We start from the raw sequence: 21,767 nt of genomic DNA, 5'->3' as shown, positions 1-21,767 counted from the left end.
ATTCCTAGATATTTTATTATTTTTGAAGCAATTGTAAATGTTATTTTTAAATTTTTATTTATTTATTTATTTATTTTAATTTATTTTTTAAATAATTTATCAGTATATAGAAATTCAACATGTTTTTGCATATTGATTTTGTATCTTGCAACTTTGCTTAATTTTTAGTTGTAACAGTTTTTTGATGGAGTCTTTAGGGCTTTCTATATATACTATCATGTCATCTGCAAATAGTTTCAATTTTACTTCTTTCTTCTTATTTGGATGCATTTTATTTCAATTTCTTGCCTAATTGCTCTGGCTAGGACTTTCAATACTATGTTGAAAAGAAGTGAAGAGAGTGGCCACCCTTGTCCTGTTTATGATCTTACTGGAGAGGAAGGACTTTCAGGTTTTCACACTAAGTTTAATGTTGGCTGTGGGCTTGCCAAATATGTTCTTTATTATATTGAAAAATATTACCTCTATGCTCACTTTGTTGACAGTTTTCATCATAAATAAGTGTTGAATTTGTCAAATGCTTTTTCTGCATTGATTGAGAAAATGATATGATTTTTATCCTTCATTTTGTTAACGCAGTGTATCTCATTGACTAATTTATGAATGTGGAACAATTTTGGCATCCCTGGATTAATACCACTTGATCATGGTGTATGATCTTTTTAATGTATTATTGAATTCAGTGTGCTAATATTTTGTTGAGGATTTTTGCATCTGTGTTTATCAGGGACAATGTCATTTAATTTTCTGTTCTTGTGGTGTCCTTGTCTCTTTTGGTAACAGGATGATGCTGGACTCATAAAATGAGTTTGAAAGAGTTCCATCCTCTTCTATTATTTGGAAGAGTTTGAAAAGGATTGGTATTAATTCTTCTTTGAATGTTTGGTAGAATTCATCAGCGAAGCCATCTGATCCTGGACTTTTGTTTGTTGGGAGGTTTGGGACTACCCATTCAGTCTCCTTAATAGTAATTGGTCTATTCAGATTTTCTATTTCATTATGATCCAGTCTTGGTAAGTTGTATCTTTCTAGGAATTTATTCATTCTCCTGAGTTTCCAATTTGTTCTCATATAATTGTTCATAGTAGTCTCATAATCTTTTGTATTTCTGTGGTATCGGTCCTAATACCTCCTCTTTCATTTCTGATTTTATTTATTTGAGTTCTCTCTCTTTTGCTCTCACTCTCACTCTTGCTCTTTTATTTGGTGAATCTAGCTAAAGGCTTGTCAATTATGTTTAGTTTTTCAAAGAACCAGATTTTAGTTTCACTGATCTTCTATTCTCTTTTTAGTCTCTATTTCATTTATTTCTGCTCTAATATTTATTATTTCTTTCCTTCTACTAACTTTGAACTTCATTTGTTCTTCTTTTTCTAATTCCTTCTGGTGTAAAATAAGGTTGTTTGAGACTTTCTGTTTCTTGAGATAGGCTTTACACTATGAATTTCCCTCTAAGAACTGCTCTTGTTATATCCCATAGATTTCGGTATGTTACATTTCCATTTTCATTTGTCTTAAGGTGTTTTGTATTTGTTTTTTGATCCATTGGTTGTTCAGTAGCACATTACTAATCTCCATGTATTTGTGAATTTTCCAGTTTTCTCCATGTAATTAATTTCTAGTTTCATAACTTTGTTGTCAGAAAAGTTCCTTGATATTATTTCAGTCCTCTTAAATTTATTAAGACTTGTTTTGTGGTCTAATATATGATCTATCTTGGAAAAGGTTCCATGTGCACTTGAGAAGAATGTATATTTTGTTGCTTGTGGATGGAATATTCTGTAAATATCTGTTATGCCCGTCAGGTTTTATGTGTCATTTAAGGGAAATGTTTTCTTATTGATTTTCTGTCTGGATGATCTATTTATTGATGTAAGTGGAGTATTAAAGTCTTCTACTGTTATCATATTGCTATTAATATTTGCTTTATATATGCAGGTACTCCTATGTTGGCTGCATTCACCTTTATCATTATGTAATGCCCTTCTTTATCTCTTGTTACAGTCTTTGTTTTAAAGTCTATTTTGTCTGATATAAGTATAGCTACTCCAGCTTTCTTTTAGTTTCTATTTCCATGGAATATCTTTGGCCATCCCTTCACTTTCAGTCTGCTTGTGTCCTTACATCTAAAGTGAGTTTCTTGTAGGTGGTATATAGATGGGTCTTGTTTTTTGTTTAATCTATTCATGTACATTATGTCTTTTGATGGGAGAATTTAGTCCATTTACATTTAAAGTAATTATTGATAGGCATATACTTATTTCTGTTTTATTAATTATTTTTTGGCTATTTTTGTAGTTCTCTGTTCCTTTCTTCTCTTGCTCTCTTCCTCTGTGATTTTATGACTTTTTTTTAGTTGTATGCTTATATTTCTTTTTCCTTTCTTTTGTTTATATAATATAGGTTTTGCTTTGTGGTTACCCTGAGGCTCACATGTAACAACTTATATCTATAACAGTCTATTTTAAGTTAATAACAACTTAATTTTGATCCCATTGTAAAGCTCCACATTATTAATCTCACCCCAATAGCTATTTCTAGTGACACATTTACTATGCATAAGTCACTGTGATGAGCAATTTGTGTCCATTATCTCACTAAGTCTTGGGGAAAAAAACTGTATCAGAAAGCTACATTTATTATTTCTATTTTACAGAGACACAAAAACAAGTTTTAGATAATATTGTTAAATAAAAAACTAATTAAAAGAGCTTTCTCTCCCAAATATAATCATTGATAATATTTCAAAGTAGTTTCTTCAAAACTTCTGCTTTTCACTAAATATTTTCATGTATACATTTTTAATGTTAATTGAGTCTTCTAAACATTTTAAAATTACTTAAACTTCTTAATGATGGATATTTAAGGTTTTTGAATATTTTAGTCTCTAGAAATAATGTTGCAATGACCATCTTTGTGAATAGAACCTTATCTTTAACTCTATCAGATGATGCCCTTAGGATAATTAATGAGAGGAGTTATATTTTTTAAGATTTTTGATTCAAATGGACATTTTTTTTGTCTGGAAAGTTTGTACCAATATATAATATTTAATGTATATATGTTAGAATATACATATAGGTGTATACGGAAATAGATATATAATTTTAAATTAGCTCAACATATTTGTAATATTTATTTTTTGAGATGAGATTTGTAGACACAAGCCAATCTGGTATATGTGAATGAAAATTTCAGAAATCACTGCTAACATCACCCTACAGAAAATAAGCTTTCAAATCTCTGTTGGGATAAAAACCACTGAAGCAAATAAAATTTCTTCTTTCATAGATTAGGGAAGTAAACTGGTCCAAACAGATAAACAAAAAGCATCTAAGCTAATGAAAGAGACAGATGCCAGATAAGAAGGTGAGAGTATTGAATTTAAGACTAATGTTTTTAGGCTTTAAGAAACAGATGGCTAGAAATTATAAGACTTCTTTTTCAGGGCTGTCGGGGTGAAAGTGCTTATAAATAATCATTTTCTCTTTTGTTAAATTAGAAACAGAGGATTACTTTGACTGACAGCCAAAGAAAAGAAAGGATACTGAGGAAAAGGGAAGTATATTGATACTAGGAAATGACTAAAAAAAAAAAAGGCTAATTTTTGAGAAAACTGTTTAAACTTCAAGAAAATTAAGTAACAAGGAATAACTAATTAATCTATTGAATAAAGAATAAAGATTAAGAGCCAGCAAAGGTTATGACCACCCATAAAGCAGCACATCATTTTCTTTATTCAATACACTAAATATTTTTTGATTACCTAATGGATGCTGAGCAGTGAATTAGACCACATTCTTCCTAAGCCATTGTATTGTAGAGTACCCTATTCCTTCTTAGGGAACCCAGGGTGAATTCTTGTACTACCTGTGGAGAACACTGTGGGGTTTTTCACTGTATGATGCATTTCCTCTATGAATCTGGGTACAAGAGTTAAGGAGAAATATCTTCTCAGATACTGGAGGACTATTTATTTCATTCTTGGGTGGTAAGTGTCTGAGTAGATAAACTTTTCTGCCTCTTCCAAATAGACACTGAAGGCCCACTATCCTCATTTTATAGATGTGAAAACTGAGATCTAGGGTTAGTTTGGTGGTTGCTTAAAAAGAAAATCATTAATTAGAGATAGAACTGGGTCAAAGGCCAAGGTTTTGACATCCAAGTCTGTATTATTCTTAGTAAACTAAACCAGTACTTTTAAAGCCCTATCTGTAAAAAAAAAAAAAAAAGCTATTTGAATCACTTATAGTAGATAAGCACACGGCTTTTTTTCTGGGGAAGTCATCTGGAATGAGATAGGCAGGTATAAATATCAAAAACAAATAGACCTGTTTTCATGTAGAGGGGAAATCCGAAGCAGGAGTCCATCTGTGAAATGAGTCAATGTGGTATGTGAAACCAAGAATGGGAGATACTGCAACACTGACAGCTCAGATGGACTGGAATTTCATCCATGGCACACTGCATACTGAGCCTGCAAGAATCAACATAAATTCCAGGACTGGGTAGATGGTGAAGTAGAGGTGGTTGACTTAACCAACTTGACCTCAGATTACAGTTGAGTTTAGAGACGCAAGGTAACAAGTGATACCTTAACTATAAGACTGGGAAAGGCAATGGATGACTATGCACCATTAACAAGGAGAAGAATAAAAAATAATTTTTTGAACAAGCATACAGTTTGCATTTAAGGATTTTTTCAAAGATGCTTTTAATGCGTGAAGAATATTCAAATACATGCATATAATTTTCCTGTAGTTCATCAACAATACTGATCACTAGGGCTTCTTCAGAAGATTCTGATTGGCTATTCACTTGGCCTGAATAGCAAAATATATGAAATGGCATTGCCTAAGGGCTTTATACAGAGAAAAATTTAAAACATATCCAGCTGCCAGATGGAAGATGTGTTTGCAGAGCTCAGAAAAATGCTGCAGAGCAAACACTGCTGAACAATAGCAACTGGGGCCTGCCTTGGCACTAGTTATCTATTTGCATTAAACAGGGCACAGAAGAGATATTGCTATGGTCTGCTAAATGTTAGTGCTGGATTAAGACCTATTGTAAGTTATGAAAAACACTACAGCACAAGCAGCTATAATGATTTAAGAAAATATGACTGCTGCTGTTGTTTCATCTAGGAGGATGGCACTTATAAAAATACAAATTACTTCATAAAACTGATTTCTGATCTACATGGAATCATACAACCGCATCATGCTATCATGTTTTGCAATGATATATACTACTATCGTTGGCCAGGTTTATGGAAGTAGTCTCAGAAATTATCTTTCCTCAAGGTATCAATATGTAAGAAGATAGGACCTTGGTTTGTGCTTAATTTGCCTAATCAGCTTGGATTACTCTATGTTACCAAGGGTTATTTCTGAAGTCAATTTATACGGATGCTTTGTGTGATATGGGAGATATAAAAAGAATGTCTCCAAAGTAAGATATGTAGAAGAGAAGCACAGAAGTTGAAGTCAGATGAAGGAAAGTTTTTTACCACTCTGTACCTCATATTTATTGATCTATGAAAACTGATAATATGTAGTTCACATAGTTGATGGGATAATTTAATTAAACACCATAAAAGAAGGCTCTGATCATAATCTGGTTTATAACAAGGTAGCAATCATGACAAGAAATATTTGATTGTTGTTAACAGTTTCCTCTTAGACCTAGAAATATAAACTATGAGGAAGGAATGATGGTCTCTCCACCAGGATACCCACAGAGGGAAGCTGGCTACTCTTTACCACTCTCCAACCTCTACCACATATCACCCGCATATCTCAGCATTAAGTTATGGCTTATTTAACCCCATCTGGGGAATGATTTATGCACCCCTGCAGGCTAAACCCCAACTAGTATGGACACTAGTCAAAAATGTATTAATGGTTTCCTTCCTAGCAAGTGGAATATGGAAATAGTTCACAGCTGCCATCAATGCCTGATGAATGAGTTTCTGGAGGTGTCCAGAACCCCAGATGCCTGTGAGAGCATCGTGCTGAAACTTTTTGACCTACACCAATGCTGTGCAGTATCTCCACTTGACTAACTACAGACTAAACTCCCTCTGATAGGCTGGGAATACTGAGTCTCTGACCTTAGTTTGCGGTCATTCCCCATCCTTCTCACAAATGTCCCCTCTGTTGTTCTCAAATTCATAAGGTCACACAAAATGCCTGCCCTGTTTAGAACAGAATTTTTTGGAACTGATGTCTACCTAGATTAGATTTGAGTTTAGCCAGTGTCCCTGAGTTTTATGATACTGGATTTACACAGCCATTCACTCCTTCCTCACCTTATGCTTGCACCTTGTCTTGGTTGTACTCTCAAATCCACATAAACTGTTTCCAGCTCACATCCATCTGGTTACTGGCTTTCCATTCTTGGAAGAGCTCCTCGTGTCAATAATGCAGCCCAGGCCTACAGTTTAAGTCACTCTTGGTTGCTTTATAACAGCTCATTTAGCATAAAATTCATGCAATGGGGGAAGTTGTGGCTTCTACTTCTTATGAAGTAGTTTGCTTAGGTTAACAAACCGGTTTTCCACTGAGACTAATTTCTTCACTTCTATCTTATGCTCCATATTCAGCAAATAAAAGATTTTAGATGAAAAGAACCACAGTGTTCTCCACACGTAGTACAAGAATTCACCCTGTGTTCCGTAAGAAGGAATAGGGTACTCTACAATACAGTGGCTTAGGAAGAATGTGAAAACATGTATATGTAAGACAACAAAGAATGAATGTCTGACTCTCCTGTGTCCAGAAAAATAGAAGGCCCAGAAGTGGAATATTATGCTGCATTATAGAACATTATTGAAAAGTCTAAACTGTTCTTTAGAAAAGTTTTATTTTCCAAGTTATTTGTACCTATTCATTTAGACTTCCTAACAAAACCTGTTGGGCCACACACTACTCACCTGCATAAATTTACTTGTTAGAAGCATCCAAATTAGGCATCATTAGGCAGATTACACTTTTAGAGTTTAAGACACTTGAAAATGTTATTTAAAAATAACTAGTAATAATTTTTAAGATATCTCTATTATATGGGAATGTGTAAAAGAAGTAGAAAGAGGTAAATATCTCAATTTTCTAAAAAGATAATGGATAGATCCCAGTAGTGTGGACCTAAATAGATATATATTAGTTATAATGAAACAAAAACTAAAATGCTACATAAGTGGTCTAGGAAAAGTCAAAAAGAATGAACCTCAATTAATTGTAGAATAGATTAGTAAATATTAATTACAACTCATTGTGTCACATTCTGGGGGTACCAATCTGGTCTAGCCCCAAGCATTGCTCAATAGATTATTGGATAGGAATGGGCAAAGGACTTGAATAGACATTTCTACAAAGAAGATATACAGATAGCTAATAAGCACATGAAAAATGCTCAACATCACTAATTATTAGGAAAATTCAAATCAAAACCACTTCACACCCATTAGAAAGACTATTATAAAAAAATAATAATAAAAAAGAAATAACAAGTGTTGATGGGGATGTAGAGAAATTGGAACCCTTGCACATTGGGAATATAAAAAACCACTGTGGAAAACAAAAATTACCACATGAACCAGCAATTGCTCTTCTGGGTATATAACCAAAAGAATTGAAGTCAGAGACTCAAACAGATATTGGTACACAAATGTTTATAGCAGCATTATTCATAAGAACCGAAAAGTATAAACAGCCAAGTGTCCACTGACTGTCCATCAGTGGGTAAACAAAATGTGAAATATACACACACTGTACTATTATTCAGCCTTAAGAAAGAATTAAGTTTTGGCACCTGCTATAACGTGGATGCACCCTGAAGACATTACACTAAGTCAAGTAAGCCAAACACAAAAGGACAAACGTTGTATGAATCTGTTTCTCTGAGGTAGCTGGAGTGGTCAAATTCACAGAGACACAAAGTAGAATGGTGGATTCCAGGGGCTGGGGGGGAGGGAAAAATGGAGAGTTATTGTTTAATGTGTATAGAGTTTCAGTTTGGGAAGATGAAAATGTTCTGGGGATGGATGGTAGTGATGGTTGCACAACAATGTGAATGTATTTAACGCCACTGAACTGTACACTTAAAGATGGTTAAGACGGTCAGTTTTATGTTATGTATATTTTACAATAAAACAACAACAAAAGCAACAACAAATAGATTATTGGGTAGGAAGCGTTATCTCTGCAAAGAAGGAGTATGCCTTATCTGCAAAATGAGTGAAGTGACCAGTCATGTCCTTGTATTTGTCCCCTATACCCTGATTATTCTCATTACCTTTCTTCTTTTTGTCCATATTTGTAGCTGAAATCATGCTGCCTGGGAACAATAAGGAGTCACAACCTATTTCCATGATGAAAAGAACAAGGAGGGAAAAGGTAATTCGTCATAGTTTTTCTTTTTCCTCATTCCTCTTTGTTGTTACATACTTCCCATAGTGTTTTCCCTCTCCTTTTATTATTTATTTTGTCTTCATTTTCTTCTCCATCTACCTACTCCTCCTCTTCTTGATCATTTCCTTTCAATCAACGTCATCAATACCTCTTCTTTTCTTTTTCCATTTCTTTTCTTCTCCTAAATAATGGCAAAAGTATGTATCAATCATTAACAAGCTTGGAGCAAGTATTCAGCATCTTCATAGGATTCATAGGTCAAGATATCAAAAGCCCACCACTAGGAATATTTTAAAGTCTTTGTAAATAAACATTGTCAGCTCCCTCACAAGACCACCAAAGAAACTGTTAACCCAACTGAGTTCATCAAGCTTATTGAAGCAAGGGAGATCACCACCTTAATAGTTTCAATAATGTCTTAAAGGGGAGAAATTAGGGAAGGTTTTGGTCTTTGGAGTCTGAGCTAAAGTAATTTAAGGAAATTAACTGGGGTTGGGAAAAGTTTGTGACATATCATTTAAAACTGTTGCAACAGCAGGTTGAAGATCTTAAAGCAAATCTTGATAATCAAACTATTGCTCTGATAAGCAAGCTGTGTGTCTATGTAAATGAACTGTCGTGAAAATCATTCACTCAGATATGTACTTTAGTCTGTAAAAATTTATTCAAGCAAAAAAATGAAATTATTTACTGATTTGCCAGTTTATCTTTCTGGTGAAAAATTTCCTGAGCAAACAGTTAAATCATATTGACACAGATGGTCTCAGTTGCTAGTCCCAATAGTTAAATTATGTGGAGGCAATGGTCTTAGCTCTTACACAAGGAATGGTCTTAGTTCAACACAAAGAGACTGGATTTCAGAGAAGTAGTGGGTAAAGACTCCTCTGATATACTCTGGAAAGAAGGTAAAATATAGGCTGGATAGTTCTCAATCAGGGAAGGTCTTGTATACTGGGGGCATTTGGAAATAGGTATAGGGAGTGCTATTTGCATTTAGAGAGCTGTGTCAAGGGATGGTAAATGAACTGCAATATGCAAGGCAGTCCCACACAACAAAGAATTGTGGAAACTAAAATACCAGTAGAGCCCATATTAAAAAGTCAATGGCTGGATAATAGTAATTTTAGGTAGAGTTGCAGTTGTTTAAAAACCACACTAGAAGACAGCAACTTGTCACTTTACATTAGTCATCTCCATTAACATGTCAGCAAATACTGTATATTTTTCAGCATTCTGAAAAAGACATTAAGGAAGAACTAGGAAAAATGAAATAAAGTTGGAAGGGATAGCTAGTATTACAGGTGACACAATAACATTCAAATTTTTCTCAAAGAATAAAGGAAATGGGAAACTTAACAGAGATAACATATAGATTCAGTATATACCCACCAAAATGAAATTAAGTCAGCTTCTAAAGACCATGCTTAGAAGCAGTTTAAGCAGGGAAGATTTAAAGATTTTGGCAGATTACAAAATCAATATGATTGGAGCACAAATTTCAAAGCATATTAGGAGAATTGTATTGAATTGTGTACATTATATTTTAAGAGCGATATTAGCAAAACAGGGTGAAGCCAGGAGAAAATAACCAAGATGATGAAGGATGTGATGAAGGGTGTGGAGACCACAGCATATCCAAACTGTATGAGAAATTACTAAAGTAATCAAAGACTTTTAGCTTGGTGATTAGAGAAATAGAAGTTAAGGAGAAATTGTTGTCTTCAATAATATATTAAGAACCATCATCTTAAAAAGAAATGTTTGACATTATTCGAGTCTTGCGACTCAATGTGTGGTCCACCTACCAGAAGAATTGGCATCACCTGGGAGCTCCTTAGAAATGCAGAATCTCAGGTCTCATCCCAGACTCATTAAACCAGAATCTGCATTTTAACAAGATCCCCAGATGATTCTTTGTGTCTGAGAAGTGATTAGAGAAGTGTTTCCCAAACTTATCTGAGAGCAATAATCACCTGATATATGTGATAAAATACAGATTCCCAGAACCAAACTCAGACTTTCTGGTTCAGAATTTCCCAAGGGAAAAGGCCAGGTAATTTATAGGTTTAGCAAGTGCAAAGGGTGATATTAATCACACAAATTTGGGAAACTCTATTCCCATTCACAGAACTAGACCTAGAAAGACTACCAAAATCAGATAGATTTTGACCACAATTTCTGAAACTCTGCCCTATCATAAGAATAAGCTGCTTTGGGAGGTAATAAGCCCTGCTCATAGAGCTTTTATAAGCAGAGGCTGACCATCTTTCAGAAATGACAAAGGAGGGAAGCTTATTCTTTGTGGGAGGTAGAACTTAATGAGTATATGTTTCCTTCCAAATATAAAATCTAGATTCTTCTAAATCCAGCTGTGATTTCTCAATTTGTAGAGACACACTTAGTAATAAAAGCCAGAGGCAAATCCAAGAATAAAAAAGAGTTGACCCCCATTTCTGTAGTGCATTCCCACTGATGCCTTTCATGAGCATTTGCTGGTAATTCATCTAAACTGTGATCCCAATGACACCAGGAACTGAAAATAGATCCACAGGTTCCAGGAAGTAATTAAGGGTTTTTCTTCTGAGCTCAGCTTGAATTAACTTCATGGGGTCTTGCAGCTGCTTAGATTTTTCACACCAAGTTATGTCATGGTACATAATTTGATGCTGTAATTTATTCACAGTTAATTCTTATTAAATGGAGCCCAGTGGCAGTTTTACTGTAATAAGGAAGAAAGTACCGCTTGTTTTATTGCCAGAAAAATGTTCACTGAGGTGAAAAATCGACTCACCTATGATCAGCTAATATACAGGTAATTGTTATGTGGAGTTCTCAAATTGAGCAGCTACAAGAGTTCTCAAATTGAACTTCTATGAAATTCCACCCTTATTTCTCTTTTATTACTCTGGTTATTTGAAGATTAGATTCAATTAGCGTTTTGCCCTTCTGTTTCAAATTCTAGCACCAAGTTACACTGCTCACTCGGAATTTTGCAGCAGATACTATAACAAAATCAGACAGCCATCATTTCAGTCAGCCATGCTCTCTCTCTTTTTTATGTACGAAAGCTATTATAGAGGAAAAAATAGTTGCTCTGAGTAAGGAAGGAGAGTGGAGCAAAAGGGAGAGGATCTGATGGGTGTGAAAATTGGCTTTGCCAGTCTAAAGTGTGGACCTTAAATGCACAACCCATTATTCCATGCAAGTACACATCACTTGTGTGAGTATGAGATTTGTGTTGGAGGTATGGCTATGACTTGACAGAAGTATAAAGAGGGGAGAGGAATTATATGAGGTTCTGTGGTGTTCAAAGTCATTTGCTGATAACTTCTTTTTAAGGAACAGTCTTTTTCTTAAGTTTGAATCTAAGAAGTAACACTCAATTCGGTCTCATTGCATGGCATTACCACTCATCAAACATTTCATGCTAGAAATCTCCAAATCGTGCTCAGCGCTTCTTCTTCCCCACCCCATATTCAAATGCTCACCACATCCTCATTATTTCACCTATTAAAATGCCCTTTAAAACAGTACATTAACACATTTCTGAGCACCAGGTATGTGTTGCACATAGTCTCACACTAAAGACTAAGGTCGCCCCTAATCAGCTAGCCCCAAAATTATATAACAAGCCTTTATTTCCTCTCCCTCATTTAAATCTTCCTTTTCCTCAAGAAATGAATTTCTACCAGGATGATCTTTATGGAAGATCTGACTCTTAAAAAGTCTAAATGACTCCCAACCGGCTGAAAAACAAAAAGTTTCCCATGTGAGTAATCATGAAAATTGCCTGAGTTCTTTTGAAAGACAGAGAAAAAGGAAGGAAGGAAGGGAGAGTTTTACTCAGGCTGCTATAACAAATTACTATAACAAATTACCATAGACTGGTTGGCTTAAACAACAAATATTTGTTCTCACAGTTCTGGAGGCTGGGATGTCCAAGATCAAGGTGCTAGCAGATTTGGTTCCTAGTGACAAACCTATTCCTGGTTTGCAGGTGGCCATCTTCTCATCGTGTCCTTACATGGCAGAGAATGAGAAAAGCAAGCTCTCTCTTCTTACGAGGGCACTAATCCCACCATGAACACTATCTCTCAAAGACCCCCATCTCCAAATAACATTACATTGGGGATTAGGGTTTCAACATATAAATATGGTGGGGGGAGGAACACAAACATGCAGTTTATAACAGAAAAAAGAAAGGAAGGAAGGAAGGAAAGAAAGAGGGAGAGAAGGAGGGAAGGGAGGACGGGAGGAAGAGAAATCTCCAGGCCCCTCCCTTGTCAATTCTTATTTGGTAGGTTTGGAGTGGGGTCAAGAAAGCTGATTTTTTACCAGTATCCTTGGAATTCTTATAATTAGGCATGTTTAGGAAACAATAAAGAATACAGCCAAAATATATACCTTGGCATTCAAAATTTCCAATCCACCCTGACTCACCATCTACATAGTACTTCACATTCTTTAAGGTACTTTTTCTTCCAGTCCAGTCATTCACAATTTTGTCTGCAAACCAAAATAACTGTGAGGCTTTGTAAATAACCCACACATGTATCCCTTATCCCTGTATCCCTGGAGTACATGATTCTGTAGGTCTAGTGTGTAGCCCACGAACAGCCTAACAGGTGATTTTGATCACAAACCAAGATTGAAACCTGCTGCTCTAACCACATCACATTAGACTACCAGCCTTCACTCAAATAGCTAGTCCCTTTCCTTTCACCATGATGATATTTTCTTCTGGCTGGGATACTCTACTTTTCTCCTTTTTCCAACCTGGGAAACTAATTTTCAAAACTCTCTTTAAATTTTCACCTCCTCTTTGAAGACTTTTGTTTCCCCCATCTCAGTCTACAAAAGATTCCCTCTTTTGAGTTTTCTTAATTTGCTCAGATTGCCAGCCTCTTAGTGCATGGTCTCATATCCATTAGAATAAAATTGCCTCTTCTAATAGATTGTGAGAGCCCTCTTTCCAGAGATGGTGACATTTCTTCCTTATATGCCTTGTATACTAGCAACACATCTGGAAAAGGGATGGAAAGTAGAATGGAAGGAACGGGGCAGTCATTGAGAGGGGGTGCAATGGGGGGCATTTGGGGTGCTGGCACTATTCTTTTGATTTGTGTTCATTTGTTTATATATGTTTTACCTCAATGAGAAATTTAAAAGAGAGAGAGAGATGGAATAAAATTGTCCACCATAATGAAGATGAACCTATGGTTCAGACTCAGAAAGGAGGCTGCCTGGTTACTTGTCTCTCTTCTGTATTACACTTTGCCTGACATCACCTTTAGAGAAGTTGAGGTCTGTGTTTCCCTACCTACTGGTTGCCTCTTTTACTGATTAGAGGCATGGAATTTATTACATAGTTTTTGCCAGTCTGGTGTGTCTTTTAACTTAGAGTCAGATTACTATTAAATAATTATTTAACTGAATCAAAAATTTGGAATATGATCAAATTCTGAGTCAAAAATTCTGATTTCTATGCCTTTCATGCCTCCACAACAATTTAGTAGTTGTGAACTTCAAATATGTTATTCTGTTTCTGAGGCCAAGGTTTCCATAGGATGAAATTGATTTTCATTCATTAAATGTACTATATGATAAACTCTAGTACTATATGCTAGACTCAAGGTTCAACACTGGAGATCAGACAAGCTTGCTGCTCTTAAAATCCTTACAGACTATTAGAGGAAAGAATTATTACAATATAGAGTAAGAAGTATTACAAAAGCCCCCTTGGGAGTGTGCATGTGCCTCAGGAAAGATTATTATCTCCTGTTCAACCCACCTCACATCAGAGTCCTGTTGTGCACTTCTAAAGAGATATGTACTCTTTGGTCTCATCTGGGTGGCAGGAGAGGAAGAGGGACAAATCATAGAATGGAAAGCACATTGTAAAATTTAAAGCCTTGGGAAAGATATGCTGTTCCTCTTGTAATGTTGTCTCTTGATTGACTTTCGACTGGTGGTTGCCTATTACATTGGCCATTCACTACTTCAACTAATTTTTACTGAATCCCAATCATTTGCAAGGCACTATGTTAAAGACTAAGAATAAAGCAGAATAAAGACAGTTTGTCTCTGCCTTTGGAAGATCACAGGAAGAACAGACAACCAGGAAATCAAAATAATGTGGAAAGTGCTATGATAGGGAAGTAGAGATTGCATGTTCATTTCTGAGAGAAACTGACCTAAACTTGGTAAGGTGGGAAAGTCTTTATCTGAAGGATAAAGCGGAACTAACCAAGAAAGGAGGGGAGTATGAAGTTCTGGGACAGTGATTTGGCCAGAGGGAATAGCACAGGCGAGGATCCAAAGGAAAAGAATGTGACAAATTCAGGGAACTGAGAAAAGTTTAGAATGTATGTGAGGAGATAAATTGTAACTTTGGAGGCTGCAGAGGCAGGCATGAACCTGTTTGTGATGGACCATCAAAAGCTTTGTAAACTTGGTTTCAGAGTTTTGACTTATATTCTGGAGGTAAACAGAGATAGCAGAACCCCTTTTAAGTATTTTAAGCAGCAGAGTGATATTATAAGAATTATAATTAAGAGAAAAAAATCACTTTAATTGCAGTTTGAGAAGTTCACTGTGGTTAGGGCCAGATTGGGGCAGGAAGGTAAACCAGGCTTCTCAGCAGGATATATTCACCACCTAGCAGATGGTGTGCTAGGGTATGAGTGAAGGCACCGGATAAGCATTCTTTTTAAAATTTTTGTTGTAGTATAGTTGATTTACAATGTTGTGTTAGTTTCAGGTGTACAGCAAAGTGAATCAGTAGATACATATATCTACTCTTTTTATAGAGTCTTTTCCCATATATGCCATTAGAGTATTGAGTAGAGTTCCCTGTGATACACAGTAGGTTCTTATTTGTTATCTGTTATATATATTGTAGTGTATATTGTCAATCCCAATCTCCCAATTTTTCCCTTCCCCGCTTATTCCCTGGTAAACATAAATTTGTTTTCTACGTCTGTGTAGCATGGTATGTTTTCAAGAAGTAAACATTTTACTTAGAATTTGGGATAAAATAAGTTTTGTGTTCTGTATTCCTAAGAAGTTTCACCACACACCTGTGCATACAAGTCAGCAGAACCTTGCTCTTCTCGGTCAGCCAAGCTTATATTTTCATCATGAAAGTTTGGAAAGTAGGACATTTTATTTGTAGCAACAGATTAGAAAACTTGCCATTTTTGTCTAGTCCCTGAGGCTTCCCACAAAATAACAAAAAACCCAAAAACAAAACAACAACTTGAAAGCAAAGATGATATTACTTCTCAGCCAGGATTAGTGACTCGGTACTAAGCAACAGTCATCAACATAAAAAACACAGGATATACTGAGATATTTATTTAAAGTATAGGCTTTATTATTGGGGAGATGCAAATTAGACAATTCCAGGATCTGTTGTGTGAAAAAAAGAAACTGAACAATTACTGCAGGAAACACTTTTCCAGCAACATTTAAAAGCCAAGCATGCAAATTTTGAAGGAAAAATCATCAGCAATTTTGGAGCTAAAAAGAAATGTCTTGACTAGGAGCAAAACAAAAAAACCTGATCAAACAAACAAATGAAAAATTGTCTGATACTGCCTTCAAGATCAGTTTCAAAACCTTCTTGGAAAAAAATCTCTCATATTTAGAAGTACATTTAGAAAAGTGCTGTGCTGCAGATATGGCCAAATCTATCTGAGTCAAAAAGGGGAAACCAAATAGTTCCCTTAGAGATCTCACCAACCAACACTTTTTAATATATTCTAAACATAAGAACAATTTGATAAGAGACTGAGGTAAACCTATTTACTTTTGCAACTGCTTGAAAGAACATACCATAATGATTTGGCTGTTTTACTGGTTGGAAAACTAAGTAATTGAAAAGAACTTGTTAGTGAAGTAATTATTATTGTAAAGACATTTTCCACAATTTGATGAGTTTTCTAGTAAAAATGAGTTTTAAATTATATGTAGAAATTTCCTGGGTGAATATAAGATTATTTATGACTTCTGATTTTTCTGTGAGCCAAGAGTTGTCCCAGAATACTCGGTGTCATCAACACAGTCTGCAACTATTCCTGTTGTTCCTTCTCTTCTTATCTTAAGCATCTTAAAGACCTCTAGACATTAAATAAGTAAAACACATAAACCCTACAGATAGAAATAATTTAACACTTTCTAACATAAACCTAAGTAATTATGTTTCTTTCTCATGCATCTGCAGAACCACTCCAACAATTAGTGCTATGATAGCAGCAATCAACACAGGGCGTGGGTATTACACTAGAGGTAAGCTATACCAGGGCAGGGACAATGTTATTACAGGAAGACTTAACTCTGAAGAGGGCTAATGAGAGAAGGCACAAAAGTGACAGAATAACTTATGTATATGCTTTAAAAGTTTATAAGTGATTTGGACTCTAAAAGTGTCCAGATGCAAATTTTAATTCATGAGGATGAGGTTAACCACTCCTCTTCCACCCCACTCCCACCCAGTCAAGCGAATTCTCTGACATCAACTGAGTGTCCTACAATTCAACTCAATTCTGACACTATCTACCCAAAGATAGTGTCAGATTCCACAGGTTAAGGGTTCAGTCCTACAAGACTGCTCTCCCTCCCCTGCTTCCGATGTCAGTTATAAATCCAGGATGTTACCTATACTTCTGACCAACTGGCTATAAATCAGAGGGTCCCAAGACTCCCTCCTTGGGTTCAACTAATTTGCTAGAGTGGCTCACAGAGCTCAGGAAACCCATTTACTCACTAGATTGCTTGTTTATTATAAAAGGATATAACTCAGACACAGTGAGATGAAAGAGATGTATCAAGCAAGGGATGGGTAAAGGGCATGGAGCTTCCAAGTTCTCTCTGAGCATGCCACTATCTCCAAATCTCCAAGTGTTTACCAACCCAGAAACTCTCCAAACCCTGTCCTTTGGGGGTTCTATGGAGGGCTCATTACATAGGCATTATCCATTAAACCACTGGCCATTGGCAATTGAACTCAATCTCCAGTCTCTCTTCCCTCCGCAGAGATGACCAAAAGTTCCAACCCTCTAATCACTGGTTGGTTCTTCTAGCAGTCAGATCCCCCCATCCCTAGAGTACCTAAGGGCTTTCCAGAAGTCACCTTATTAACGTAACAAAAGACATCTTTATTGCTCTTATCACAGCAAATTTCAAGGAATTTAGAAACAGTGAGAAATATATTTTGGTCATCTGAATGACCAATATATGTTTCTTATAAATCACAATATCACAAATTCATAGAGGTTTTGTTTAATTTTGTTTTTTTGGTTGTGTTTTACTTGTATAATGTCTAGATGTATATAGGAGTCTTAAGAAAATGAAGGCACTCAGCATTGACATGGCTCTGAGGACTTCCACATATTGTGGAGTTAAAAAAGCACCTGTTTTGGAACACTAGGGACATGGTATTTCTATCAGTTTCTTTTATTTTCAGTATAAGCCTATTTTCCTCTTTAAGCCAGTGTGCCAAGGGACCCTTGAGCAATTGAATGCACAGGCCCTGGTGACCTTTTGGCCATTTGCCACATAACTCCTTTTTCAACTACAAAGCTACACCACAAAATTGTAACTAGAAGAACATGGTATCCCCGGGTTTGGGCAATTCCATTTCAAGAAATAATTTATGTAATTAACAATAAGGAAAAAAACAAAAAATGTGAGATATTGTACAGTTCTGTATCCAAAAAAGTTTTTGAATGCCTTTTACTTCATAGTATTTCTATTAGAGACTAGTGGGAGCCTGACTGTCAGTGCCTCAACTAAGAAAATTTGTAAATTAACTTGCCTGTAGACAAATCTTTTTTTTAACCCCTCCTTTCTTAAAGCAAAAGGAAGTCTTTACTGCTCATATGTAATATCTGATTATGCTATATTAGGTGTAGCTTTTGACAAGTTCATTTTATTAATGTATATCTCTGGAATTCTGAATCTTCTCTCACTGCCTTATTTTTTTTTTTTTTAAATGAACCATCTAATTCATTTAATACTTAGCAAAGGTAAAATTTCCTCTCCTGTGATCTTGTCTGTTTAAGCCACTAGACTATTATTTGAAGGCAGGTACTTGAAGGCATGTGTATACAGTTGACTCTTGAACAACAAGAGTTTGAAATGCATGGGTCCACTTATACACAGATTTTTTTCAAAGAATATGTACTACAGTACTACTACACAGTTGGTTGAATCCACAGACACAGAAGGGCATACACTGAGGACCAACTGTAAAGTTATACTTGGATTTTCAACTGTGCAGTGCCCCTAATCCCTGCATTGTTTAAGGGTCAACCGTGTATACATGTATATACAGTTTTATATATATATATATATATATATATATATATATATATATATATAAAATATATGTATAAAATATATTTATAAAATCTCCCAGCAGAGGTCTCACACAGAATGGCTGTGCCAATAAATTTTGATGAACGAATAAATGAAACAGGAAAAATTAATAAATGTCTAAAGTATTGCTGAGTTCATGATACATACGAAAAAGTTATTTGATATGGAAATTAGTGATTATAAGGCACATTACAAAGAATACCTAGGACGCTGTTTTGTTCCAGTGATTGATACAATTTTGTTTTCTATGAAATCATCCTGAAAAAATAAATTGTGATTATTATTTCTAAATGACTCAAAAAATGGGAACCCCATAGACATTACTGGGGGGCAGGGGGAGATGAAAGAAGTTTCACAGAAATAAGAATAAACAAACAAAGCTCAAAATTATGATTCAAGAAAATTATGGTGGTAGTAGAATGTCTGAAACAAATTATCAACTTTGTCTTGACTGCTGATGCTAAGGAATCTATATGTCAGTATACACAGTAATTTGTACATACAAGGCATTTCTTTCTCTGTCAAGCAGATTATGGAGTTCTTAAAGAATTTAAAAATGCAATCAAATTGTTTGGGTTCTGCTGTCAAAAAAATATATTTATGAGAATGAGAAAACATGCTCCCAAATTGCCCCGAGCTTCCATTTCTGATATCATTCTACATCACAACTTTCTTCTTCCCTGTAGGTATCTCCTCCACTAGAACATAGACTCTAGTGGAAACTATGCCTGATTTTAATTTGTATCACCAGCAACCAGCTAATGCCCAGCTCATAAGGGGTTAAGTCAGTAGATATCTATGGAATTAATAAGTGAAAGAATGAATGGGCAAAACATGCCTCTGTAATATCTGTAGAGTTCAATTTCAAGTTTATGCACTGGCAGATGAAGCAAGACTACCGGAATTAATCAGAAATGAAAACTATATTCTACTATACCGCCAGAATGCAAGACATTTGCTGTGATTCACGTGGACCTGAGCTTTACTGTCTCATTTCCCCTGCTATTGGGATTTCAACATGGTGAAGGAAAATTGAACACTTACAAGAAAAATTACTAGGAGACCAAATTTGTGCAATAATATAACCACAAAATGAAGAGTAAAAATTTAGGCTACCTTATCTGAAATTATTATAAATAAACATTTTGATTAAATAGCAATGCTTTTATCAAATGGGAAAAAATGACCCACACAAGCTTTATAATTTTCCAGCACTTTTCAATTAGTAAATCATCTTTTAAAATTAAAATTAGCAAGCATATATTTGATGCATAGAGAGATTCCACATATAGTGCTATATATAGAGATTTTATTATATATTGATTAAAATGAATATCAGATAAATATCATTTGAAGTTCATAATACCTTTTGAGATAGCTGAGTCAGAAATATTATTATATTTACAGGTCAGGAAAATGAGTGTTAAGTTAAATTACTTGCTCACCTATGCAGGACCGAGATTCAAGCATTGATCCTGTCACTACTCGTGTGAGAAGAAGCAGCTTGCCTGACCATCAATTTCCAGAGACCTTATAAAAGGTATGTGGGAGGGAAACAGCATTTAGGTCTGACCTTCACCCAGACCTCTTTCCCGTGTGCTTGCTTGACTTGCCTATGTCTCCATGGCTTCCGATCCACCAAGGGCACCCGTTCTCTCACTCTTTGCATACCCAGTTATCTGCTTTGGTCATACCCTCCCCCAGCCTCAAACGCAGCCCTGAATTAATTATACTAATCCTTTTGCTTCCAACTGGGAAAAGGAATCAGATATTCTCCTGAGATGCTGGCATCCTGGGCTGTCATTGGGATCAGGTGTAGCATATTCAAGAGCAGTCCGGATGCTAAGTTGTTTGCTGTTCCAGGGTGGAATCCTGGCACTGAACCTAGCTGTCTGCCCTCTGAGTTTAGGCACCAAAGAGGGAAGCAAGCATTCCACTGGCACATCTGTGCTCATTTCTGAGAGTCTCAGGAAAGGGCATGATGCTACTCAGCTTCCTTCTGCAGAAACAGAAGCATGGACTTCAAGATATCCATTCAATATTCATCAGGGACACAAACCATGTAGGTGTTATCCTCCTATAGCCTGGAAACCACAGAGAATATGCTGGCTTCCTACCTCCCCAAGGATAGTCTTGCCTACTAAAATATTTAAAAACAGAGTCACAATGTTTGTCAAGGAGGTAGAATCATCGTGAACCATAACAACTAGATTTGCTCCAATGCCCATCCCCAGGGCTTTGCCCCACCACTTAATCAGTGCCTTAACTTGTCCTACTTGCCTCCCTACCACCTCCTTCCAACACCATGGACCTCAGCCCAGAAGGCTTCTTTCTATGGTACCTTGTACTAAGGACCAGAAGCACCTCCCCTACAGCCAGACCATGGGAACCTCAGGCAGCAGCTCCTTGTAAAAAAATTTGTCTCACTTCATCCTTAAAGAACCTGTAGTGGATTTTCAATACAAAAGTTAGAATTCTCAAGATTTCACAGATGAGAAAGTGAGCTTCAGAAAAATTGGAAAGAATGTCACAAAACTATTTTAAGTCAGAGCCTAAACTTAAATGTAGACAGTCTGATTTCCAGCTCTGGGGCAAGGGAAGGGGAGTAGGGGGGCCAGGGGTTACAGAGAATAGAGGCTTTACCTCCACAAGCTGATGCTCTGATACTCACCGGCCTAGGCAGTGACAAACACTGAGGAGGTCTTTATTGTCATAGGGATTAAAGTTCAGTAATGCTGAATTAGAGGTGACCCACTGGTTATGGCAAAAAGCACCAAGACAACATTTGGACAGTTTTTAATCCTGGTTGTTTTAGTCTCGGTGGACTGTTAGTGGAACCACGCAGGGAGCAACCACAGATCAAAGGGCTTCAGAACCAGGACATATTGGAGAAATTCTGGTTTTCCCTCCAACAGCCTCCTTTCTTAGGAAAAACTCTCAAACCTTTTGTGACAAGGACTTTTGCAGAAAATGGAG

The 21,767-nt window shown here is 36.0% G+C and overlaps 1 long non-coding RNA gene across 1 annotated transcript in view; it reads left to right on the top strand.

Moving 5' to 3' along the window:
* Positions 1-20,317, top strand: part of LOC132597398 (uncharacterized) — a 226,924-nt gene extending 206,607 nt beyond the window's left edge. The window contains exons 3-4 of the long non-coding RNA XR_009564173.1: positions 8,323-8,396; positions 20,245-20,317. This is a non-coding gene — a long non-coding RNA (uncharacterized lncRNA). The remainder of the gene's footprint in view (positions 1-8,322; positions 8,397-20,244) is intronic.
* The last annotated feature ends 1,450 nt before the right edge of the window (positions 20,318-21,767 follow it).

The sequence above is a fragment of the Globicephala melas genome, chromosome 6 (assembly GCF_963455315.2).
Source record: "Globicephala melas chromosome 6, mGloMel1.2, whole genome shotgun sequence".
NCBI lineage: Eukaryota > Metazoa > Chordata > Mammalia > Artiodactyla > Delphinidae > Globicephala > Globicephala melas.
Note: the sequence above shows the minus strand (reverse complement) of the source record. Positions and strands in the feature narration are given on the sequence as shown.